The 27,360-nt window shown below is 39.2% G+C and overlaps 1 pseudogene; it reads right to left on the reverse strand.

Moving 5' to 3' along the window:
- Positions 1-1,085: 1,085 nt before the first annotated feature.
- Positions 1,086-27,360, reverse strand: part of LOC109080991 — a 28,073-nt pseudogene continuing 1,798 nt past the window's right edge.

The raw sequence follows: 27,360 nt of genomic DNA on the forward strand, positions 1-27,360 counted from the left end.
TGTTTATGGGAGGTCCAGGACCCCGCACCATACCCCCCCAACACTGGATGATGACAGTGCCGGCCCTATCTAATAAGCGATATAAGTGGCTGCATAGGGCCCTGTGGCCACCAGGGGGCCCCGTGTTGGGAGCTCAGAGAGCAATCACGGGAGTAAGGTGAGATGATGGTGGAGATGACAACATCAGAGTTGAGCTGGAGCATTCTCTGAAGCTGTACTTCCATAGGAATTAATAAAAAACGTTCGTGGACACGTACTGTAGGTGTCTGACAAATTGTGTAGAATGCAATGCGTGCTCAGTACCTCCGGTCCCGATTGCGAAATCGAAAGCAAAACTAAAAAGGATGTGTGCGCATTCAAACACAATTTCTATTCCAGCAGTTTGAGAGTGGCTGCAGCTCCCTGATGCATGCAAATTAGGCTGCATACAAGATCTATGCTGTAATTAGTATGCACACTATAATAGGATGTGTAGTTATAACCATCTCTTATCTCTGTATTAGAGACCTGCACTCATCTCAGATTTTTGCCTTCACTTTGGTGTTGTTAAATCTGCTTCAACATGTGTTTACACTTATGTTTGATTATTATTGCATTATATTCTGGCCTGTTATGGCAGCCCATTTATTATTATTATTATTATTATTATTATTATTATTATTATTATTATTATTATTATTCTGTTCTCTAATATAATTTTCATAACCAGGTGTTTTTGTTTTAAGCATTAATCTCACTGAATTTTTATAAATTTCTCTCAAGCAGTCTTACATTTTAAAAAGTTTAAAAAGTTTGCTTAAATGGGTTGTATATATATAAAAGGTAAAATTTTACAATTAGGTGTCAGTGTAGGATGTGTACATTGGGATGGGTTGATAGAGATAAGATCTCTATGTGGATAAGATAAGATCTCTATGTGGAGCGCTGGCTGCTGTCAGACTCCTTATGAAAATCTTTATTTTCTATAATAAGATCCAACAAGTTCTGTTAAAAGACATGGACAAATGAAAAAAAAAAAAAAACAATGCCACTAAGAACCCCCTACTCAAACAAAAAAAAAAAAAAACAAAAATTAAAAAAAAAATTAAACATTCAGCAGAACTGAAGTGCATGACCTTATTGACAGTGGAAGGAGTACTCTGTCTCCGACTGATCACCTGAAAGAAGAAGGTAATATCAAGACACAAGTTAATAGAAGGCTCTGGCCTGGGGGTCACTGTACAGTTGCTCACTGTAGTAAAGCAAGTCTTTACATGCATAATTGCAATAGATTTTTCATTAAAAATAGCATATGTATATGGATACAGTCAGGTCCATATATATTTTGGACACAGGCAAAATTTTTATTATTTTAGCTGTTGACCAAAACATATTCAAGTTACAGTTATATAATGAATATGGGCTTAAAGTGCACACTCTGAGCTTTAATTTGAGGGTTTTCTCATCACAATTGTAGTGAAGGTTAAACGCATTTAGGCAGATTGGGGATCGGCTCATTCCTTTCAAAAACGAAAGTAACGTTAATCCTCTGCATCTTCAGTGGCTCAAATGTCGGGAGTAAATGACGAGCGCTAAGTTCATTATTACATCTAGCAACAAAACACCTCAATCGCTGGAGACATTCTTGTCTTCCCCTGCACTGTTGTCATCTCACAGCTCACTCAGGGCGGGTCTTAAGGTAAGACGGACTTGTCAATCAACTATCATGGGAGGGGCCTGTGCAGAACTACATCAGACAGGAATCTCAGAACAGCCTGATTTGCAAAAGAGGATTTTAAAATAGGGATTTTACAAAAACCACTGGGTGGATTTTTATCATTTTAGGGTGGATGTGTACACTCACTTCCAACACACATTTATGTTTAAACAACAACAAAAGCAAATTTTTCATCCGATGACCCCTTTTAGTAATTGGACAGTTGACTCTAGTTATTTCTACATCAATTAAGCAGGTAAAAGGTCTGGAGATGATTCTAAGTATGGCATTTGTGTTTGCATCATGCAGACAAATGAGCTCTCCTTGCAGGTAAACAGACAATTGTCAGGCTGCAAAAAGAAAACAAATCCACCAGAGAGATAGCAGGAACATTCGGAGTGGTCAAATCAACAGTTTGGTACATCCTGAGAAAAAAAGAATGCACTGGTGAGCTCAGCACCATAAGAAGGCATGGACATCCATGGTGGACAACAGTGGTGGATGATTGGAGGATCCTCTTCATGGTAAAGAAAAACCCTTTCACAACATCCAGCCAAGAGAAGAACACTCTCCAGGAGGTAGATGTGTCACTGTCAAAGTCTACAATCAAGAGAAGGCTTCACAAGAGCAAATGCAGCGGGTTCACCACAAAGTGCAAACAAGGCCAGAATTAAACTTTGCCAAAAAACATCTAAAAAGCCAGACCACTTCTGGAAGAGCATCCTTTGGACAGAATGACAGGAAGAAAAAAGCATGGAGAAGGCTTGGACAGCTCATGATCCAAAGCATTCAACATCATCTGTGAAACATGGTGGAGCAGTGTGATGGCATGAGCATGCATGGCTTCCAATAGCACTGGGCTACTGGTGTTTAGTGATGATCTGACAGAGGACAGAAGCAGCTGGAATAATTCTGAAGTGTATAGGTATATACTGTCTGGCCAGATTTAGTCAAATGCAGCAAAGTTGATTAGATGGCGATTAATAGTACAAATGGATGATGATCCAAACATACAGCAAAAGCAACCCAGGAGTTTTTGAAGGTAAAAAAAATGTAATATTCTGCAATAGTCAAGTCAATCTCCTGATGTCAACCCAATCGAGCATGCATTTCACTTGCTGAAGACAAAACTAAAGGCAGAAAGATCCCCAAACAAACAACAACTGAAGTCAGCTGCAGTAAAGGCCTGGCAAAGCATCACAAAGGAGGAAACCCAGTCTCTGGTGATGTCCATGAGTTCCATACTGAAGGCAGTCATTGCCTGCAAACTAGGAATTCTCAACAAAATATTAAAAATGAACATTTTATTTATGATTATATTTGTTTGTCCAATTAAATTTGTATATAAAATGGTTGTAATTCCTAAGCATTTTATATTTTTGTTCAACCCCTTGAATTAAAGCTTTAAGTCTGCACTTCAATAAAAATCTTTATTGTTTCATTTTAATTCTATTCTGGTGGCATAGAGAGCCAAAATTAAGAAAATGGTGTCAGTGTCCAAATATGTATATATATATATATATATATATATATATATATATATACATTTTACTTGAAAATGCAATACCTCTATCATAAAAATAGTTGTGACATTTGTTAGTGGTTACTTTGACCTTTAATTAGACAATAGCAAGTAATAAGATTAATTAAATGAGCACGCCATTTGATGGCAAAATAATACAGCATGGCTTTGTGTCAACAACAACAAAAAAAAGATAAAATATTAAAAACAAAGAGTTTGTGAATTACATGTTTTGTTATTTATCTGATTAAAATTGCATTAAACTGCACACTATCACCTTTACATTTTTCTGGATGTTAAATTAAAATCTTACTTGTCTGGTAGTAATCATACACTTTGACCACTGCTGGCTTGAGATTCTTCACTGGAAGAACCTGTTTCATTTTTATTTTGTAATTCATAGAAATGTGTTATGGAATCTGCAGAAGGATAAACAAAAATACATATACAGTACCAGTTATGGAAATTATTAAATACATGTTAATTTTATAAAGGTTATTATTTATTTACCTCTGTTAAATAAACTATGACATGGTCTTCTTTTGTGTCAACCCGCTCCACATACTTCTGAGCAAGTACTGCTGAACTAAATGACATTGTAAGCTATAGGGAAAATATAATTATTTATATGAAAATACAATGATGATGATGATGATGATGAGTAGGTGTTTTTTTCTTCAGTTTTTGCAAAGTAAAGCAAACATGCAAGGAAACAGTAGTAAAAATTTATAAAAGTTGCTATGTCTTAAAGTGACCCTATTATGGATTTTTGAAAATTACCTTTCATGTAGTGTGTAACACAGCTCTAAGTGAATGAAAACATCCTGCAAAGTTGACTCTGAATCATTGAAATTAGTCATTTTTAAAACGAATCCCAAGCTGTTTCATGATGATGTTAACATGAAACATTAACATATTGCCCAACCAATTGTTTGTTTTTTTCCCGTTGGTCTGAATGAAAATGCAAATTCATTCTTTTGCCACTAGGTGCCGCTTTTGGAGCGTAAAAATAGTGGTTTCCCTGGTAACGCTGTAGGCTAAACAAAGCAGCACTGAGCTCACAAACACTGCTTTTTCAGGCAACTACAGTCATGACTGAAATAAAAATGAGATCATTCAAACCAATCACCGCAGATTATAGCGTCATGCAAAGGAGGGGTTTGTAAAACAAATCATTGCGCAAATCATTTGAGAGTTGGTGAGCAAGTAAGGTAAAAATAAATGCATATTATAAGACAATGAAAGTGTTTTTTGACCTTGCATGCATGTCAACCTGTTGTTGGGGACTCCCAAAACCAAAATATTAACCTTTCATTACCCATAATAGGGGCACATTAATACACAATTACTTTATACACCCAAACACACCATTGATGTATCAGCTGTGAATCCTGATAAGATTTTAATATCCACAATGAGCATGTTAGTTGTTTCCTGGGGACCACCATACTTAAACAGAGAAAATTAACAGGCCTGATTTAAAACTAAAAACACAAACAAACAGGAACACAACATATGCATTTAAACCAGCAAATGCATCCAATAGTTTTAGTAATTACAGCATTTTACAACTGATACTACTGAGAAATAACTTTTCAGATTGTCAGTTATTTTAGGGATTCACTAAAGAGGTGTTTATACACCTTAAAACAAAACAGGTCGCCTTGATTTTGCCAAGTAATGTTGATCCTGGATCAACATTACTGTCCAAAAATATAGACCTAACCCAATCCCTACCCCTAAACCTAACCCTAGCCATAATTTATTCCTAAAATCAGAGGGAAATGATAGGTGAATAACAAGAGTGTATAAGCATCTTACCCTGATTGTAAGCCTAAAACTGACATTTCTTGAAAACTTGTCCCTCAATTCTGATTGGTTGATTGGAATGTTGTTCTGGGAACATGTTGTACTTGGGGAAATCACGTTCACCAACAAAACAGTAGCCATAATAATAATAATCTAAATCTGTTTTTACTTGACAGTGAAGTTCAAAATGAAATTTTGTTCCAATGTTTTGCAATCTCCCTCAATCTTAGCATCAATGCTCAATGTTTTAGCTTCAGTGGGAGTGGGAATGTTGTAGAACTGAGCCACCTGATAGAGTCAACACACACACACAAAAAATTAATCAATCTTACAGCAAAATAACCACAAAATGCTAAGAAAGGAGAGAGAGAGAGATTGAGTGTGGGTCAGTGAAGCAGAATGCACTACAGACTTGCACAGACACACATGTTGAGCCCTTCACTTCAATGCTGTATTTGGCTGGAACTTTCTGCAGCTGCTTCTCCTGGTACAGTAACTTGTTGTCCTGATTGACATCAAAGCGGTGAGTGTCTGCTGCTGACTGTACAGTCACTGTGCTGGAGCCGTCAGAGCTGAACACTTTGGTGGCATACAAAGACAGAGCCTGAAGAGCCACCACTGTGTCCTGAGAAACAAATGTGTTCAGTAATGTGACTTTTACCCATTATTCAGCAATCATGTGTTTGATTCGAGTAGTTTGAGTCACCTGTGTGGAGGAGAATCCTCCATAGGCATTCTGCTGCTTCACGAGCCAGCTGACAATCCTGTTAGCAAATCCCAGATCAGCTGTAGTGAGTGAATCTGCACTGAGAACAGCTAGCAGCACATACGAGCTGATCTCCACGGCCAGAGAATCAGAGTCATCAGCAGATGCAGACTGAGACCAGTGGAGATGAGACCCTTTAGGACACATGGACAAAAGAGACACCAGTAATTTAACGAGTATGAAAAGACAACAGAAATTTATCAGAAACAAATCTCTTACCGTCTGAAATGGCAACATCCTCCAGTTTCTTGAAAAGCTGCTGTCAAGTGTCTGTGTCTTTAGCCAGACTGAAAGTGTAGGCGAGCAGAGCAGTGGAGTAAGTGTTTTTGACATCCTTAACGACGGACTTTAAACATGACAAACCTTTACTAACGACAAGATCCTGAGACAAAAACAGAGAAACAGATGCTGTGAGCGTTAATTTTCTATGAGTTTATACTGTGTTTCCTGTAGATGAACTTACTGTGACTGGAGTTTCCAGTTCAAGTAGTGATGCAGTAATGTAGGCAGTCATGGTCACATTATCATTCACTCCACCCTGGAATACATTAGAGGAGCAAAGTAAAATATTTTTGTGATAGATAGGAATTGTTTCTGCGATTAAGTTTAGTGATAACACACCTTCATTCTGTTGTTGAATAGTCTTCCCTGCTGGATAAAACAGCCATCTGAATCTCGTCTGCTTATTAACCATTCCTTTGCACTCTGAATAATTTGTGGATCAATAAATATGTATTTCTGTGCTTTGCCAAAAGACCTCAGGACAAAGCCAGTCAACCTGGTGATTGAAAATTTTAATTAAAATAATTTTATTAGGTTTTTTTTTTCAGGTGATTAAATAAGGCCTATCAAACAATTAGTCTGTGTTTACCTGTATGTACTGTGTATATTTATTATGTATACACAGTGTGTGATTTGCCGGGGGGGGGGGGGGGGGGGGGGGGGGGGGGTTGGTTGGGTGGGTGTTACTTTAATAATATTTATACTTTTATAAAAACTTTCCGCAAACCCACTCTGACGTCCCGATCTGAATCAAATAATTTGCGATACACGCTTTGAAGTCCCGATCTGACTCAAATGATTCATCATATGCAATCTGATTGGAGCGCTTCGAAACAGTGTACCGTTTTGAATTTAATTGGTTTTGATATGTTATGTGTTTGGAGAAGTTATGTTGTTTTTTTTTATTGCTTTCTCTATATAATTTGTTGTTTAAATAACCTTGGACATTAAATCATTACAATTAATAGGCCTAACGTAGGCCAACAATGTTTTTATTAAACTGAGATCACACTGAATAGTTTCCATCATATTAAAAACATTTCATAAAAAATTTCAAAAGCACCCCCCAGCCCCCGCTTTTTTCACAAATCGCACCCTGTGTATACATGTATATATTAAAAGCTGCAGTCCACAACTTTTTGCGCTCTAGCAGTTAATAAAGAGAATGGAATGCATCTTGCTGAAGAACATTGTAGTCAGAGCTACTTTCTTTCTGTTTATGTCTATAATGATTCACGCAGATACTGGGCTACTCTGCAGCAGTTACTACCAGAACCAGTCTAAAATAGTGTGAATATAAAAACTTATTATAGTTGTACTGTATTGATTCAGGACAAGCCAGAAACACGGTTTGGAGAACTGATTCATGATCATTTATTATATACATTTTTGAGCACAAAAAAAAGTTGCGGACTGCAGCTGTTACATGTTCCCTGTGTGTGTTTTGCCCCTGTCTGGTGTGTGCCTTGTTTGTTTCCATAGCTACCCTCATTACTTGGCATATACACTCATTGGACCACCACACCCATTCCTTGTTAGTTTCCATAGTAACTCATTGGTTCCTTGTGTTCTCTTTTGTATAAATAGCCCTTGTGTTTCACTTATGCTTTGTCAGTTGTTGAATGTTATTGGTGTCATTTCTACCCGTACTTTGATTCTTTGTTCCCAGTGTTTCTTTTTCCCCATTTTTGTCTTATTAAACTACCTGCACCTAGATCCACCCCTCAGCCTGTTTCCTCCAGCTACCCCACATAAGAGAACAACCGATCATAACCATTGATCTAGCAGGTATGAAACTTATTCTCTTTGCGCCAGGGTGAGCGTTCCCTCTTGGACCACACCCGTGAATTTTTGGAGTTGGAGTATCACACAGATTTTCTGTACAATTCTTCGATTTCCTTTTATTGCTGTGGAGTTTATGAATATCATAAATCACAACTTACCCTATTGATGGTCCTCGAGGGAGTTTATGTGATTTTTGTGGAGTGGGCTTCACAGCTGAGTGGTTCCCCATTCACCATGTGTGAGTTGGAGGAGGATTTCACCGCTTGGCCATCTGTTAAACATTTTTTTGGGGGGAGCCTGAGCCATCACTAATGTTAACTGCCTGCACTATCTCTGCTACTGGACCTGACTTGGGGTGTATGAGACTGGTGTCCAGTATGGCGGACCTGCCGCTGACATCTGTGCGAGCAGCCTGCATCCCAAGGCCTTTGCCAGCTGCTACGCACTCTAGCTGACTGGCCTCAGTCCTCTCAAGCCTGCTGGCCGCAACGTCCTCTTTGTCCTCTTATTAAACTACCTGCACCTAGATCCATGCCTCTGCCTGTTTCCTCCAGCTGCCCCACATAACAGCAGCTTTAAGAAAATATGCTATATTTATGTATAAAATTTATATATATAATTTAAAAAAAAAATATATATTCATAATAAATATACACAGAACACACATTATGCAAACAGACTTATATTGGATAATAAAAGATGGTGATTACTCGCGATTAATAATTTGTTAGTCTATACATAAATTGTTGAAACTAAATACCATCTATGTAAACTAAAAATACTAATTTTTACTTTGTAACTATGAAGAAAAAAGTGAGAGTGAAAAGTTACAAATATTTACCATGTATTCTCATCTCCGTGTCCAAATGTGCTGTATGCACCACTAGTATGTTTGTAGTTCAGCTGTCTCTGGTATCCTGAATTTAAACATTCTGGATTGATCAAGTGTTTCTGAAGTCAAACGTATTGTGACTTAATTTCTCAGTATTTCAGTATTCTCTTGACATGATTGATTTCTCTCACCACTCTTAAGGAAACCTGTGCCTCTCGGATAGCTGAAGTGAGCTGCTCTGTGTTTTCCAGATACTGCAGAATGTAAATATTGGGAGAAAGAATAGCCATGTTTTGTTCTCCACAGCCGTAAGGCATCTGTAGTAACCCGTGAAGATTTGTCAGTGCACGACCCAATATGTCTCCTACAAACCAAACACCAATGAAACACTACATTTTAGAAACCCAAACACAAACTCCTCATTTCTGCTTGTACTGTATATGTCAATGTTACCAATGACTGAAACAGAGGATCTTGCTGATCCCTCTATCACATCTTTAGGAAGAGTCAGTTCCACTTCTTCTGAGAGACTGTCACCTATGAACCAAAGATACAGAAACACACATCAGTGATCAGCAAAGAAACATTATGATGCTAAGTATTGTCTGCAGACAAACCCTTTGGACACAGTAACCAGCTGTAGGTCTCTGTCTTTTCAGTTCCTTCAGCCTGCAGCATAAAAAAGTAACATTTACACATCATACTGACATAATCAACATTAGGATCACTGAGAAATGATGTCTGAGAGCCGTTTGACGTGCGCTGACCTGTACAAGCAGACTTTGTGTGACTGTGTCAATGCGTCCTCTCTCTGGCACGCTCACAATCTCATTGTCACACACAGTCTGGGACGACTCTGCCTCTGCACTGACTGTAATATTCAAGACTCCTACAACACAAGACATGTACGTGAAGATACAACAGACACAAACACTGAGAAACAATGATTCAGACTGGAAAACTCACCAAGAACAGAAGGAGTGAGGATCCATTTAAATGTTTTTCTTCCATTAGCACACAGACAGGATGAATACTGGTCATCAGAGGAGGCTTTGAGAGAGTAGTCTGTGGAAGGGGCGGAGTCACTTTAACCTGTCAATCAAACTCACATGATTAGTGACATATTTGATATGACTCGATAAGACTGAGTCTGAAGTCTCACCATGATGCACTTGGACAGATAGTTGAAGACAGTTGCCTTCAGCTCAAAGATCTCCCCACGGATGATGGAGTAAGGCAGAGAGAGCTCCAGGAAGAAGGGCTGGAAAACTGTCAGCTTAGCAGGAGGAGCCAGACCCAGACCTTTGGAGGACAGACAGAAGGCCTCCGTGTCCCAAGAGGTGATTGTGTCAGGAACCGTGACAGGAACCTGAGCTGATCCAGAGTCCCTGTGTTGAAATTACAACAGTATTTGATTGGACTTTTAATATGCTGTTTTGTTTTTACATCATTCAGCACAGATATAAAACTAATCTGATTCATAGTAGGTCTCTAGTTGTCTAATGTTCGTCAGTCCGAATGAATCCAAAGAAAGTTCTATTCATATGAACCCTAAACTTTGCAATCCAATTCACATATTCGTTTACATGTGCATTTATGTATTCTGAACACAATGTTCACAAACAAATGTTGACAGATAACAACATTGTCACTAACCCAACTGCAGCAAGTTGCCAAATCCATGTTTCAGGAAAGACAGTACGAACTGTCACTTCAATTGAAGACTCTTCATAATCCATATAATTTTCAGTGTTATACTCAGACATCACTACACAAAAAATCACACGATATGATGTGATACCTGAATCAGAACATGTACTTTAGCAATTTAGTACAGAACTACTGTCTCGTATCTCTGCCACATTAAACACTTTCTGAAATATCTAAACTGTATTTACAACATTAAAACTACCTACAGTATATTCTTTTATAATGACAACATTTCAACCATGATGATATTTTCCCGTTTATAGTTTACTGTAACTGTTTATTTCCAAATTTCTTGTAATATGCTAATAAATATAAATCAGTTTTTTTAAATCAAGGCCTATAAATAATTTATACTTTTATAAATAAAGTTATTATTAAAAATCAGTTCAGGTTTATACATCTAACATATCAAATAGTGTGAAGAAACAGATACACTGTCAACAAAATACAAAGTATAATAATAAGTTTAATAAGAATATAAAAGCCAATACATTAAACTGAAACATATTGTCTTTATAATTTCACAATTTTCTCACAGAATAAATGACCATTTACATTTTGGGAGGTGTATCTCTTGCAAACAGCACCTTGATGTCACAAATTTTGAGAACTGCTGATTTAAATAACTTTATAGATCAGACAAATCAAAACAAAGATTCATTTGTGCTCTTGCAGTAAAAGCTTTGTTCGTCTTCGAAACACAATTTAAGATATTTTGGATAAAAACCGGGAGGCCTGTGACTGTCCCATAGACTGCCAAGTAAATAACAGTGTCAATAAAAGGTATGAAAATCGTCATCAGAATACTCCATCTGCCATCAAAACAGCGCATCCTTGTGGCGTGTATGATACAGAAGAGCATACGCAGCATACAGTGACATGGAGAGACACAGAGGAGATTGTTGACAAAGGAATTGTTAAATAAAGTCATTATTTTTTGTTTTCTTTGCTTACAAAAAGTGTTCCCATCACTTCATATAACCCAGATTGCATGTCTGATGGCAGATGGAGTATTTTGATGATGACTTTCATACCTTTTATGGACCTTGACACTGTCATTTGTTATTGTTATTGTTATTGTCTGTTATTGTAGTCTATGGGACAGTCTCAAGCCTCCCGTTTTTCATCCAAAATATCTTAAATTGTGTTCCGAAGAAAAACAAAGCTTTTACGGGTTTGGAACGACATGGGGGTAAGTGATTAATGACAAAATTTTATTTTTGGGGTGGAGAATCCCTTTAATAATGGTGATTTCCAGTCAGGCCTTGTATACAAGACACTGAGGGACTCGCACAACCAAATTTGTAGCCATTTTCAGCCCCACACTCTGTCCGACAGCAAAAATGAACCACATTAAATGTAACATAAATAAAACACAAATTTTTGTAGCTGTCAGAATAAGAGGAATTTTAAGCACATGCACTGATATATTTATGCATGTAGATACTCACCTAATCTACTGCACTGTTACACATATTAATCCACTTGTTACCTTTAAGGATTCAAAGACGTTGTCTGTCAGTACAGCTCGACGGGGTCTCACATGCAGACACTCCTGCTCATCTTCTACGCTGTAAGGATAATCTGACACTGACTGCACTGGCAGCAGGTTGAAGATCTGTGATGAGACCACATTCACACTAAATAATTCATGTCAGTGTACCTCTTAATCTTTATGTTGCGGTGGGAAAGAAAATTAGGTTTAAATGTATAGTTCAAAAAAAAAAAAAATTACTCCATGATTTACTCACCCTCAAGCCATCCTAGGTGTATATGACTTTCTTCTTTCAGACGAATACAGTTGAGAGTTATATAAAAAAATGTCCTGACTCTTCCAACTTTTATAATGGCAGTGAATAGCTGTCAAGAGTTTGAAGCAAAATAAAGTACATCCATCCATCATAAAAAAGTACTCCACACAGCTCCAGGGGGTTAATAAAGACCTTCTTAAGTGAATCGATGCATTTGAGTAAGAAAAATATCCATACGAACAACTTTATAAACTGTAATCTCTAGCTTCTGCTAACTGTCGTACGCACATTCACGAGAGAGTGGCGTTCCAGCGGATGATGTAGCTGTAGCGTAAGCTCCGGTGTGAATATGCTAGTCTCTCAAGAATTAAGTTTTGTTTACAACAAAAGAAAACCAGTCTCTTCTAGGCTTATATTGAAATCCTCCAACATTTTTCTTTACAAATCCTTATTTTGTACTTCTAATTTTCGTTTGAAGCATGCACGACAGCGGAAGATAGAGATTACGGTTTATAAAATTGTAAATATGGATATTTTTCTTATACAAACGCATCAGTTCACTTCAGAAGGCCTTCATTAACCGCCCAGAGTCATGTGGAGTACTTTTTATGATAGAATGGATGCACTTTATTTTGCTACAAAATCTAGACCACTACCCACTGCCATTATAAAACTTGGACAAGCCAGGATGTTTTTTAATATAACTCTGATTATATTCGTCTGAAATAAGAAAGTCATATACACCTAGGATGGCTTGAGGATGAGTAAATCATGGGGTAATTAAAATTTTTGGGGGAACTATACCTTTAACACCCATGTCACCTTAAACAATAATGATGATTATACAGTAGTAGACACTAGATTCATATATTCCAACTATGAAGACATAGATAATCAACACTGAATCTTAAAGCATTTACACCTTGTCACTATCCAGACGTTTTCCTGACTCCAGGATCAGGACGCTCTGATCTACAGCACTGAGGCCGCACAGTGAACCAGGCTGAGCTGAGAGCTGAAGAGTGTTTTTCTCACCAGGAACTGCTTTAGCAGGAGAAAACTGCAGAGACACCTGTGATGATAACAGTAGGTGTGTCATTTTAGTATTGAATCAGAATGACTGTGATTGTGTAAATCAGGGGTCAGCAACCTTTTCGGCATGACATGGCATTTTTAATTTTTCTGGTTAACCCCTCCCTCTTGCCCATTCCTCCTCCCTCCCTTAATGCATTATGTATTTATACAGTACATATTTTAAATGATACGATAAAAAACAATAGGCCTACTTGATTTTCATGCAAATAGTCTCTGAGGATTTTTCCATAAATAGTTTTTTTTTTTTTAAGTTTTCAAAAGTTTCTTGAATAACAGATATACAGTGTGACCATACTGAACACCACTGTAACCGTTCAGTTTAATCACCGTTCTATATTAATGCACTGCTTTAATTGATGTGTGCGCGCACACACAAACTCGCATACAGACATCTGAGATCGCGCTTTGCAAAAACTTACATTCAGAAGCTCATAAACTTGTCAGCGCTGCCACGTGACTTTTATTAATGATACTGAATCGATACATATTTCTCAGCAAGGAGGGGGTGAAATTGCGGTTTTTTTTTTGTTTTTTGGAGTAACTAAACTCAGCTTCATTGTTTGTAGTCATCTCAGTCATTTTGACATTGATGAGCGCTGTTAGACCGCTGAGGCTTTGATCTGAAGTGCCTACAGTAGTATGTGCAGCGGTCGCGCGCGCATCCGTGGACTAGCACAAGTTAATTCTCACACTTTAATAGTGTTTATCGCTCCTAACAGGCTGTGTGACTATAAAAAGTTATTACCTCAAAATGTACATCAGTATGCAGTTTTCCCTACTGCCCGCGTGTCAGCGATTATCCCTCTGTGTACTGTAGGTTGCCGACCCCTAGTGTAAATGGACAGATGTTTTTTTTTTAAATACCTTGTTTTTGAAACACTTTTTAATGTCAAATTTATTGCTACGAGCAATAACATTTTCACTGGGCAAAACACAGTAGGTCAGAATCTGCACTGCAGGAGCCAGATCTGCACCAATAGACAGTTTGAATGACAATGTGCCACTTGCTGCTCCATTAGAAGACTTCACTTCAACCTTCTCATATCCATGATGAACAATCACTCCTCTGGACAAGACCTGAAACAGACAGATGACACTCTGATGACAAACTGACCAGTGAAGCCAGCTAATACTGTTAACAAACAATTCATTTATCAGTGTAAGAATGTACATACTGCACATGTTCTCACCATATAGACAATGTCAGTTTTGTAGTCTTCAGCAGTCTGTCCAATAAAATAATACTTGATGGTCACTGTAAACTCGGCATCACACTTTAATGGTTGATCAATATTCTCTATAATCAGTTCACTTAATGTTGGGGTGTATGGAGTGACAGGCCGGAGAAGCTGAACTGTTTTTCTATCCGTAGAGTAGAAAGGTGTTTTGTAACCATGATGCTGAAATGCTGGATACACATTTGCCTGAAAAAAATAAATAAAAATAAAATAAAAAATAATGTGCCAATATTTTCATGTAATGAAAGCATTAACTGATCAAACACTTGGTGGATGAGCAGCAACTGTCATACCATCAGATTAATGTCTTCTTTAGAAACACTAGATGTATTAAGAGAGAAGCTGGCCAGTCCATCGCTGTCTGTAGTGAGATTTAGGAGCAGTTTTGAGGACCAGGTTTCCCCCTCCAAAAGATAAACCTCTTTGTTTTGTATTGGTGCCCCTTTGAAATTTGAGAGTTTGATCTGTTGAAAATAAGATTTTGAAGAGATAAATGATTCTGTACATATCAATGTTGTTAAACTGAGAACCTGATCTTAGACTTACCTTTCCTTCTATAACTGATCCATGTTCATATGTTTTGGGCAGGTCAGTAAGTGTGCATTTGCCAATTTCAAAAGTAAGAGATATAGATTCAGATTTTGTCATGGTGATCTCTGTAAAATACAAATATATGGTGAGAGTGAAACTTGCATTTTAATGAAATCAGATTTTAAAACTCTCCTTTCAAGACTTAATGGATCACCTGTTCCTTCTTCTGTGACTATTGCTTCAACATGAAGAGAATTTTCAAGTTGATCCTCATATGTTGAATTTAAAAAGACAGATACATCTAAGGTATGGCTGGCACAGCCTGTCCTTTTCATCTAATGGAAATGAATGAACACAAACACAATGCCTAAGATTGTCTTAATAATCTGGATGCAGGAAATAAATTTCACGTCACTTTTGGTACTGCACTGACAAACCTCAGTGGTTTCATTCACACATCTTGGACTGTGTTTGTCTTGTCTGTAAGAGTAGCTTAGAATATCACGACACATTTTCACCCATGATTTACCAGATACAGGCTGCCCGTACGTGTATCTGTAAAAAATTTACAAGTCAAAGATGGATGGAAGAAAACAATACTTTCTTTATGCTTTTAATATCTTTAAGTAAATTTGCTACTCACTTTCCACAAACCTCAACTGCCATTAACTCATCATCTATGCTCACTCTCTTTGGTGCTGTAACAGTGACTTCAAACTTAGGCAAAACTACAGAGGACAAAAGTTATAGTTATTATTAATCACATTTTGATTTTGTATGAAATGTGTCCCATGCAAACATTGCAAATCATTTATTACTTACCATATTTTTTCACTTTAAAATCATGTGAGATCATCCTGTCACCAATATAAGCCTTCAGTTTGTACATGCCTTGACGGCCTTCCGGGTTTAATTCATAAGAACGCTGCAAAATCCACCTTGTTGAAGAGACATTTGTCCATTGACCAATTCTGTTACCGTTACTGTCCTATTTAATACCAAACACAAAGTGCAGTTAGTTACAGCCAGCTACACATATTATGATAAATAATGAAGAAATACAGAATAATTACTGAAAACACAATCCAAAAATCAGTCAGTGCCAGTGTTGTGCTTGTCATGAATTACCTCAAGTACCACTGAACTATACTGTAAAAAAGCAAATAGTAATTAAATAATTTGTAAAACTGATGATTAAAAGCCAACATCATGTTTGTGTGTTGAACATATTTAAAAATGAAGAAAAGAAAGAAAAAAAACACATGCCAGACCTGCTGATCAAGCGATGAAAAGTTTTTATCCATGGTAACAACTCTAAAGGTCACTGTGAAAACAAAAATGTGTGATAAATATAATTATAATCCATGTTTGTATTGTGATAACCAGTATTTCAGATCTAATGGACTGTAAGCTGTAGCTATTCCTGACTGTACTATTTTACGATGCTCATTCACTCGAAATTTTAGTTATTTTTTATCTTACATTTCACACTGTACATTTCTAATTCCTGGGTTTAATGTTCTATTTGTATATTTGCAGTGCCAGTGTCATCAACTGCACAAATGTACTAGCATGGCAACCTGTTTACATAAAGGCTCCAGCACTGCGCATCCTCCTTTTATTGCAGACTGTACTATCAGGTTTTTCCTGACATTGGACTTTTAGGTGGACTAAAAGAGAAGAATAAAACACACTCTTCCTCAAGTGTTTTTCCATCAACATTTTTACATTTTTAATCTCAAAAGCTAAAACAACTGTTTATACAGCACACGGTTTTTCCATTATATTTTTTCCATGACAGTGATATTTTAACACTGCATCATTTTACATTGTACATGTTTGACCTCACAAAGCTGGGGTAAAATCAAACTGTGATGCTCAATATATTGTTTATTAAAATGTAGCTTTGTGAAGGAAGGGGTACAGGCCACAAACAGTATTTACAGTTGTTTAAACTTTTAAACAGTCACAGCTCACCTGTCTGTCCTGGAATATAGATGGGTTTATCAGTCTGGATAAAGGTCAGAGGATGGTAGCGTTTGAACATGACTTTTCTCTCTTCAGTTATCTTGAAAGACTCTCCTTGAAGTTCTACCTTCATTCTCTGCACAGATTCTTCTTCTACCAGAGGAGCATGATGAGAAGTAATATCCTGTATTCACATACTCTGCAAACAGACCTTCTCAAATACCTACTGTAGATGAATTATGATGAAACAAACATATTTGAATATATTTATTATAATGTGCTGATGGCAGACATTGAAGTTAAAGCAGCGGTGAAACTCTTTCTCAGCTTTCTCCTGCAGCAGTAAAGTGCTCTGGTCACCATGAACCAGATAAATGTTCATGACGAGGCTTTCATTGGGCTTGAGAAGACTTGCACACAGTTTGGCCTCAGACCCTGACTCGATCACTGCAGGAAATGTCACCGTGAAAGATCTGTAAGATTATAATAAGGCATTCAATCATTTGAGTAGTAAGATTTTTTTTGTTTGCTTGTTTTTTTTGACATTTTCAGGAAATGCAGAACTGGATTTTATTGCAAAACATCAAAGTTAATGTGTTGACCCTTTTTTTAAATTAGAAAAAGTGACAGACGATTTATATAGAAATTAAACCGAATAGAACCGCTTAGTTACTTACGGCCCTGACGTTTGTCCATTGACACAGACAAGAAGGAGAGAGAACAGAAGGAGCCGTTTCCAACAGCAGCTAATGCTCAGATCCATGATGACGAGTGACATCCAGGTCTTGACATGAACTGAACCGTCTCTTATAAAGGAGTCTCCTGCTAAAGGTGGTCCTTCAAAAACATTTGTATTGATTATTTGATTAATGATTCAACCATGTAGGCAGCACAGTTTGAAAACCTGTGCAATATTAGCACTACTAAAGCCTAAAAAATACATCTGTGCTATAGTAAATATTAAAAGTATTATTTATGCAGTAAAATATAGATGACACATTATGTATTAAAAACTTATACAGATATTTACAAAACATATTTTACAGTTTAACAACTCAAAGTTTACAATGAATTTATGCTGCCATTATACGAGGAAATGTATATTTATTTTTATATTTTATTTTATATTGTTTTTAGTCATTCACACAGCCTATAGAAAATGGTCAAATATACACATCATCATCATCTGAACAAACTATACACACACACACACACACACACACACACACACACACACACACACACACACACACACACACACACACACACATACTCCTAGGGCTCTTTCCAGTTTCAACAAACAATACTGAAATCAAGGGTCAAGAATCACCTACACCCACTCAGAGTAAATGTTTCTTCATGTCTGCAAATCCTTTGACCCCTTCTAATATGGCTTCTGAAACCTCAGGTCATTAAAATTTGTAAATCTTTCAAGATTCTACACCATGATGAAGATTTTACCATGTTTGTTTGTTTATTTTCTGTCTAGGATCTTGTTTGTAACATTGGGATGGATATGCAGATTGGCAGATGCTTCACAAAGACAGGAAACGCTCAAGGTTTGAAAAAAAAATTCTCATATACAGGTGCATGTCAATAAATTAGAATGTTGTGGAAAAGTTCATTTATTTCAGTAATTCAACTCAAATTGTGAAAGTTGTGTATTACAATTTTTTCTGATTGCTTAAGCACATTTTTTGTAACTATTGGCTATTTTTGCAAAACTCTACACACAAATAAGAAAACCTTTCACCCAATTATCAAAACATTGTAGTTATCTTGCAAAAGCGAACTCAGCTAGATTAACTCTTCACACCTTCGTAAAAATGGTGTTTTCGTATCAAACAGTAAACACAAGCCATCATCTACTAAGCACACAATGTGCCAACTACACACTGATGGTATGAATAAAAAACACATCTGGCTTTTGCTTTCTCTGTGTACAGATGTCAATTTGAGGTCATACTTTTGTCATAGTGTCATGTAAACATACAAGGATCCAAACTTCAAGTATTGGTGTTTATTCACACTCATCAAAACCAAGACAAAGTCAGAACACAAAATAGTAATTTCAGAAAAAAAAAGGGAAAAAAAAGACAATCAGCCTACATCATGTCGTCTTTCTTGGTCCGGCCACAAAATTTCATCCACATTGCATGCGATATCCTCCAGTCCAAGGCACCGGGGAAAATATCTCCTTGAATGCCGTATCCAGGCCTGACATGATGCCTGGTCAAAATCTTCACATGCCTCCTCCATTGCCTGTAAAAGGGCTACCTGTTGATGAGGATGACGGTCGTACACTTTCCAGCGCCAGGCAGAGAAGAACTCCTCGATGGGATTTAAGAATGGAGAGTATGGAGGGAGGTGAGTGCCATGAAGGATGGGTGGTCTGTAAACCAGTTGCGGACCAAAGCAGCCCTATGGAAATTAACATTGTCCCATATGATGACATATCGGGTATTCTCTGGTCTCTGAACAGTGAGCATGTCATGTAAGGTGTCCAGGAATGCAAAATGTGTGCAGTGTTGTATGGGCCTATGGTTGCATGATGGTGAACAACACCATTTTGGCTTATAGCGGCACACATGGTTATGTTACCACCACGTTGTCCTGGGACATTGATGATGGCACGGTGTCCAGTAATGTTCCTGCCACGTCTCCTGGTTTTACTGAGGTTAAAACCGGCCTCATCTACAAAAAGTAGCTCATGTCCCAAGGCATCTGCTTCTAGTTCCATCACTCTCTGGACAAGACAAAACAAATCAGGCCCATGCACAGCACTACAGTATGCACTTCCAAATTCAGAACCAATGACACTATAGCTTACCTGCACATAGTCATATCGCAGTTGCTTTACACGTTCTGTTTCTCTCGAAAGGAACTCTGTAAATTTGCTTCATTCTTATTCTGTGGCACGCAAGTACACGACTTAGTGCAGAAATGCTTACACTGTGTATATTTTGAAAGATGGTGTCATTATCAATTATGTGCTGCTGTATTTCGCGCAGTCTTATTGCATTATTGGCAATCACCATGTTCACTATATGGGTCTCTTGCTCTGGAGTGAACATTCTTCCTCTGCCCCCAACATCTGGACGTCTAGCAATTCTGTAAAGTAACAATTTCAGTATTTTTGCATGTATGGTACTGTTGTGTTTCTCATTAGAGTATGACAGTGCTACAAAGTACTTACCGATTCTCCTTTCGAAATGTCCTAATGATGCTTGCCACAGTGTAGTGGCTCAAATTAGGCTGAACCCGTTGGCCAGCTTCCCTCAGGGTCATCCCATGGTTGATGACATGGTCCACTATTGTAGCTCTGATGTCATCAGTTATTCTATTTCTTACTCTTCTTACCCTTCCTCTTTCCCCTCCTCGTCCTCTTCTTGCTCCTCCTTGTCCTCTACCTCTAACTTCCTCTAACCCTCTCGCTTCTTCAACTCCACGTTCTCTTCCTCCAACTTCTTCACCTCCACGTCCTCTCCCTCGGCCTCCTCTGATTCTCACTCTTCTCACTCTTACTGCTCCTTCCATTGTACTCCACACAGACAGCTTACCTGTGGCTTATTTATAGTGCTTAGGCTGATTGCAAAGTGAACTAATTATCTAAAACAGTTTTCACATGTAAAAGTGTGCCAGACAGTTGGCAAAATAGTTTAATGATAGCCATACATGTGTATAATTTTGCTAGGAGTGTGTTGGAAATTTGGTAATTGAGTGTATGCAGTGAGTTGTGTTTAAAGTTCTGCAAAAAGAGTGTTGTGCAGTGAATTGTGCCTACAGTTTTGCAAAGTGTGTGTTACAAAATTGCAAACTGAGTGCAAAGCAGTGTTTGTGCTTTTAGTTTTGCAAACTCAGTGAGTGGTTTTGCTATACGTATTAATAGTTTTAGAAATTGTGCTACAAGAATCACGATTAGCGCTTAAGCATTCAGAAAAAACTGTAAAAGAATTCAATGCACACAGACTGAAGTAGTTTAATTCTTTTCTTCTTTTAATTGTGATGATTTGGCTCACATTAAACAAAAACCCACCAATTCAGCATCTCAACAAGTTAGAATATGGTGACATGCCAATCAGCTAATCAACTCAAAACACCTGCAAAGGTCTCTCTGTTTGGTTCATTAGGCTACACAATCATGGGGAAGACTGCTGATCTGACAGTTGTCCAGAAGACAATCATTGATACACTTCACAAGGAGGGTAAGCCACAAACATTCATTGCCAAAAAAGCTGGTTGTCCACAGAGTGCTGTATCCAAGCATGTTAACAGAAAGTTGAGTGGAAGGAAAAAGTGTGGAAGAAAAAGATGCACAACCAACTGAGAGAACCGCAGCCTTATGAGGATTGTCAAGCAAAATCGATTCAAGAATTTGCAGTGAACTTCACAAGGAATGGACTGAGGCTGGGGTCAAGGCATCAAGAGCCACCACACACAGACGTGTCAAGGCATTTGGCTACAGTTGTCGTATTCCTCTTGTTAAGCCACTCCTGAACCACAGACAACGTCAGAGGCATCTTACCTGGGCTAAGGAGAAGAAGAACTGGACTGTTGCACAGTGGTCCTAAGTCAACTTTTCAGATGAGAGCAAGTTTTGTATTTCATTTGGAAACCAAGGTCCTAGAGTCTGGAGGAAGGGTGGAGAAGCTCAAAGTCCAAGTTGCTTGAAGTCCAGTGTTAAGTTTCCACAGTCTGTGATGATTTGTGGTGCAATGTCATCTGCTGGTGTTGGTCCATTGTGTTTTTTGAAAACCAAAGTCACTGCACCCGTTTACCAAGAAATTTTGGAGCACTTCATGCTTCCTTCTGCTGACCAGCTTTTTGAAGATACTGATTTCATTTTCCAGCAGGATTTGGTACCTGCCCACATCGCCAAAAGCACCAAAAGTTGGTTAAATGACCATGGTGTTGGTGTGCTTGACTGGCCAGCAAACTCACCAGACCTGAACCCCAGAGAGAATCTATGGGGTATTGTCAAGAGGGAAATGAGAAACAAGAGACCAAAAAATGCAGATGAGCTGAAGGACACTGTCAAAGAAACTTGGGCTTCCATACCACCTCAGCAGTGCCACAAACTGATATCCTCCATGCCACGCCGAATTGAGGCAGTAATTAAAGCAAAAGGAGCTCTTACCAAGTATTGAGTACATGTACAGTAAATGAACATACTTTCCAGAAGGCCAACAATTCACTAAAATTGTTTTTTTATTGGTCTTACGAAGTATTCTTATTTGTTGAGATAGTGAATTGGTTTGGTTTTCTGTTAACATGCTTGGATACAGCACTCTGTGAACAGCCAGCTTCTTTGGCAATGAATGTTTGTGGCTTACCCTCCTTGTGAAGGGTATCAATGATTGTCTTCTGGACAACTGTCAGATCAGCAGTCTTCCCCATGATTGTGTAGCCTAGTGAACCATACAGAGAGACCATTTTGAAAGCTCAGGAAACCTTTGCAGGTGTTTTGAGTTGATTAGCTGATTGGCATGTCACCATATTCTAATTTGTTGAGATAGTGAATTGGTGGGTTTTTGTTAAATGTGAGCCAAAATCATCACAATTAAAAGAACCAAAGACTTTAACTACTTCAGTCTGTGTGCATTTATTTAATGCACGACTTTCACAGTTTGAGTTGAATTACTGAAATAAATGAACTTTTCCACAACATTCTAATTTATTGAGATGCACCTGTATTATTGTGAGTCCTTTTGGTTTTTAGGAATATTATTTCTTGAGAGTGATGGGATGAGAAGTTTCAATGGAAGTCCGGTTCCACCAATGAATAAAAAACAATAAGGTTATTGTGATTTTTATCTCACATGCTCACTTTTTTCTCTCAATGCAATTTTTTTTTTCTCAGAATTGTGTTACAAAGTTCTCTTTTTTGTGTTAATGCTATTTTTTTTTTTAGGATTTGTTTGTTGTAAGTTAAAAATTTCACAATTGACTTTATTTCTCAGAATTGCAAGTTTATATCTCAAAATTCTGAGAAAAAGGCCAGAACTGTGAGATGTAAACCTGCATTTGTGAGAGAAAATTCAGAATTGTGAGATAAGAAAAATAATAATAATAAAAAAAAATATTCTAGAGCAGAAGGACCTACAATGGTCAAAAAATGGGCATCATACAGTTTATTGCGACAATTAAAAAGCAGAGCTGAGATAGAACAACTTTTCACAAGGTATTGTAAGAAACTACAGACTGCCCCAACCCAGATTTCATGTAATAATAGATGTTCAATCATGCTTATTTCCCAAAATGGCTTAATTATTACAGAGAAGAAAGTCAGTTATGTTGTTTCTAGATCATTTGTGATTATCACATCCTGAGAAAATGGTGACCAATTCTAGAATGGGAATAGGTGTGGGACACCGAGAACCATCTCAGACAATGGGGGTGTCAGAACTTCATTAACATACAGAGCACAGCTGTACAAAAGGAACAACTTCATTTACATTAAGGGTAGTAAAACTGTAATTGTATAAAACAATGGTTTGAGTTCAGGATGTTAGGGGTTCATTCTGACTCCATTGAATCCAAGGTACTAAATGTACTTTGACACTGCTATGCTGCAATAAACACATCTTCATCAAGCTCTTCAACGTCCTCATCATGGTTTTCTTACAACATCATCATAAAACATCTGAATCTGAAATGTAATGTAGTTGCCATAGCATGTAGCTTCTACACATACAATTTCAACAAGTTCACCATTGTTTTCAATGCTGCTTTTAATTGTGTTTTCAAGAGACATGGCCAGAAAGTCTTGTTTTCAAGAGACATGGCCAGAAAGTCTGATTATGCAGGCTTTATTGCAGAAACTTGTCGTTGTACAGGCAATGGTCAATACCAGCAATATCAGCAACGTAGGGAGAACAGAGAATCAAAATCCAGTAAACAAGCTAGGGTCGGTAGGTAGGCAGCAAAGGTATGTAAAGGAGATCAAACAGGGTCGGTAACCGGAAAACAAACACGGGTAGTAACGCTCAGAAATGACAGACACAGCAAATCAAGACTTCGCGTTGAACTCCTGTGATAGTCCAGCTTTTTTAGTCCTGATGAAGAGCACCTGTGACGGTGATTAGAGTCCCCTTGTGGGAAATGTAGTGTAGTCAGTGTAAATGAATGGATGGATCGTGTGTGTCAGTATTCCCACGGGGTTCGTCTCCGTGACAGAGCCCCCCCCCCCCCCCCCCCGCGAGCGACTCCTGGCGCGAGGAGGCAAATGACGTCGGGGTCTACCACGGGGTCGAGGGGCCGGTCTTTCAGGATGTAAGCGATGAAATTCACAGATGAGATTGGGGTCTAGAATATCCTCAGAATTTACCCAAGAGCGTTCCTCTGGACCGTACCCCTCCCAGTCGACCAGATACTGTAGGATTCTTCCCCGACGTCTGGAATCGAGTAACTCCTGGACTTGGTAAGCCTCCTCGCCCTTTATGGTGATGGGTTGAGGGGCCTGTGCATGGAACCTCCCCTCTCCCTCGTCTCTGGGACCAGCAGCGGGCTTGAGCAGGGATACATGAAAGGTAGGAGAAATACGATATGTGTTAGGAAGTGACAGCCGGAAGGAAACTGGGGTTATCTGTCTAGTGATTTGGAATGGACCCACGTACCTTGGACTCAGTTTGCGGCAAGGAAGCTGGAGACGGAGATCCCGTGTTGATAGCCACACCCATTGACCCGGCTGGTAGTTGGGACCTGGGCGCCTTCTGCGGTCCGCTTGCTCCTTTTGCGGTCGAACAGCGTGTTGAAGGTGAACATGAGCCCGATTCCAAACCTCTTTGCCATCCAATCGTTCACAGCCGGAGTACGTCCGTTGGATCCCCTGACCATGGGAACATCGGTGGTTGGAAACCCCAGTACACATTTAGTCAGACCAGTTGAGGGTTTAAGAAGGGAGTTTTGCGCATATTCTGCCCATAATAAGTATCGAGCCCAATCGTCCTGATTCTGATTGCAGTAGGTTCTGAGGAAGCGGTTCAGTTCTTGGTTGAGCCTCTCCACTTGTCCGTTTGCCTGGGGATGATAACCAGAGGTGAGGCTGACATTGACGTTCAGGGCTTGGAAGAAGGCTGACCATAATTGAGAGGTGAATTGAGGTCCTCGGTCTGACACAGTGTCTTCGGGTAGTAGTCCATATAATCGAAAGACCCAATTGCAGAGGTGTTCTGTAGTCTGGAGAGCTGTAGGTAGTTTGGGTAGTGGAATGAGTCTACAAGCCTTGGAGAATCGATCTATGATGGTAAGTATGGTAGTGTGGCCTTGGGAATTGGGAAGATCCGTAATAAAGTCTATGGCAATGTGAGACCAGGGTTGTTGTGGAATGGGGAGTGGTTGAAGGAGACCAGCGGGAGATTGCTTGGATGATTTGTTAATGATACAGTTATTGCATTGCTGTATGTAGTTGGCTGTGTCCTTGTGCAGTGATTCCCACCAGAAGCGGTTCTCCAGCTGATTAATGGTGGCTGTGATACCTGGGTGACCGGATGATGGATGGCAGTGAACTTTGACTGATGACCTGATCACGAAGATGTTCAGGGACGAAGATTCTGTCGACTGGGCAGGCCACTGGGGTCTCGTTCCGCTCCCCTGTATTGTTGAAGCAGAGTCATGATGTCCTTTTGAATGGGGGGGCAACTACTACATGAAACGGCAGAATGGGTTCTGGATCTATGGGACTATCCTCCTTCTCGAATTGACGGGAGAGAGCATCCGCCTTAGTGTTCTTGGAGCCGGGTCGATAAGTTACTGAGAAGTCGAATCGAGTGAAGAACAAGGACCATCTCGCTTGGCGAGGATTAAGGCATTTGGCGGTGCGTAAATATTCCAGGTTTCTTGTGATCTGTTAGTACTGTAAACGGGTGTGCGTAGCTCCCTCTAGCCAGTGCCTCCACTCCTCGAAGGCTGCCTTCATGGCAAGGAGTTCCCGGTCCCCGACACTGTAATTGCGTTCAGCTGAGTTGAGTTTCCTTGAATAAAAGGCACAGGGATGAAGTTTAGCGGCGGGGTCTGGACGTTGGGACAGGATAGCGCCGATACCCGTGTTGGATGCGTCAACCTCGACAATGAAAGGTAATGAGGGGTCAGGGGGGCGGAGGATGGGCGCGTTGCTGAATCGTTGCTTCAGGGTCTGAAACGCGTTGGTGAGTAGGTTCTGACCATTGTAGTTGCTGAGTTCCTCTCTTGACCATCGAGGTAAGTGGGGCGACAACCGTACTGAAGTTCCTAATGAATCTCCTGTAGAAGTTAGTGAATCCTAGAAATCGCTGCAATTCCTTGAGGGGTTGTGGGTTCAGGCCAGTTAAGAACGGCGTTGACCTTCTTCTCGTCCATGGCCACCCCTCCGGGACTGATTATGTACCCTAAGAATGTGGTGGAAGTCGTGTGGAATTCGCATTTCTCAGCCTTGGCGTATAACTGGTATTTGATGAGGCGGTGAAGAACTGCTCGGACGTGTTGTACATGTTCAGGAAGTGTGTTGGAGTAGATCAGTATGTCATCAATATATACGATCACAGATATGTTAAGCATGTCTCTGAAGACCTAGTTAATAAATGACTGAAACACAGATGGACTATTGACCATTGTTCGAACGGCATCACAAGATATTCATAGTGTCCAGTGGTTGGTGGAGAAGGCTTCCTTCCATTCATCTCCCCCTCTCTAATGCGAATGAGATTGTATGCGCACCTTAGATCCAGCTTGGTGTAGTACTGGGCAGTGCGAAGCTGTTCGAGGGCTGAAGGAACCAACGGAAGAGGGTATCTGAATTTCACAGTCATTTCGTTTAGTCCACGATAATCAATGCATGGACAAAGAAAACCATCCTTCTTCTTCAAGAAAAAGAACCCGGATTAAGCAGGAGATGTGGACGGTCTGATGAAACCTTTCTGGAGTTCTTCATTGATGTAATCTTTCATGGCTTCGGACTCAGGCTGAGACAATGGGAAGATGCGACCCTTTGGGGGAGAATGCCCTGGCAGAAGATTGATTGCACAGTCATATTTACGGTGAGGAGGTAAGGTGTTAGCTTGCTCCTTACTGAAAGCCTCCGTAAGATCAGCATATTCCTCTGGAAGATCGAGAATGGACTCTCGTGCTGGAGAGAGTGACACGAAACAGACAGGAATGGGTTTGACCAGAGAAAGACAGTTCTGTTGACAATGAGTGCTCCATTTCACAACTTGGCCCTCTCTCCAGGAAATCTGTGGATTATGCAGACGCAGCCAGGGTAATCCAAGAATCAGGGGAGTGTGAGATGTGGGGAGAATGTAGAATTGAATCCTCTCCTTGTGAAGTAATCCAGCCGCCATCACTAGTTTGCGAGTGAGGTGAGTGATGGATCCAGAACCCAGTGGTCGACCATCTATTG

This window comes from Cyprinus carpio, chromosome B15 (genome assembly GCF_018340385.1).
Source record: "Cyprinus carpio isolate SPL01 chromosome B15, ASM1834038v1, whole genome shotgun sequence".
Lineage (NCBI taxonomy): Eukaryota > Metazoa > Chordata > Actinopteri > Cypriniformes > Cyprinidae > Cyprinus > Cyprinus carpio.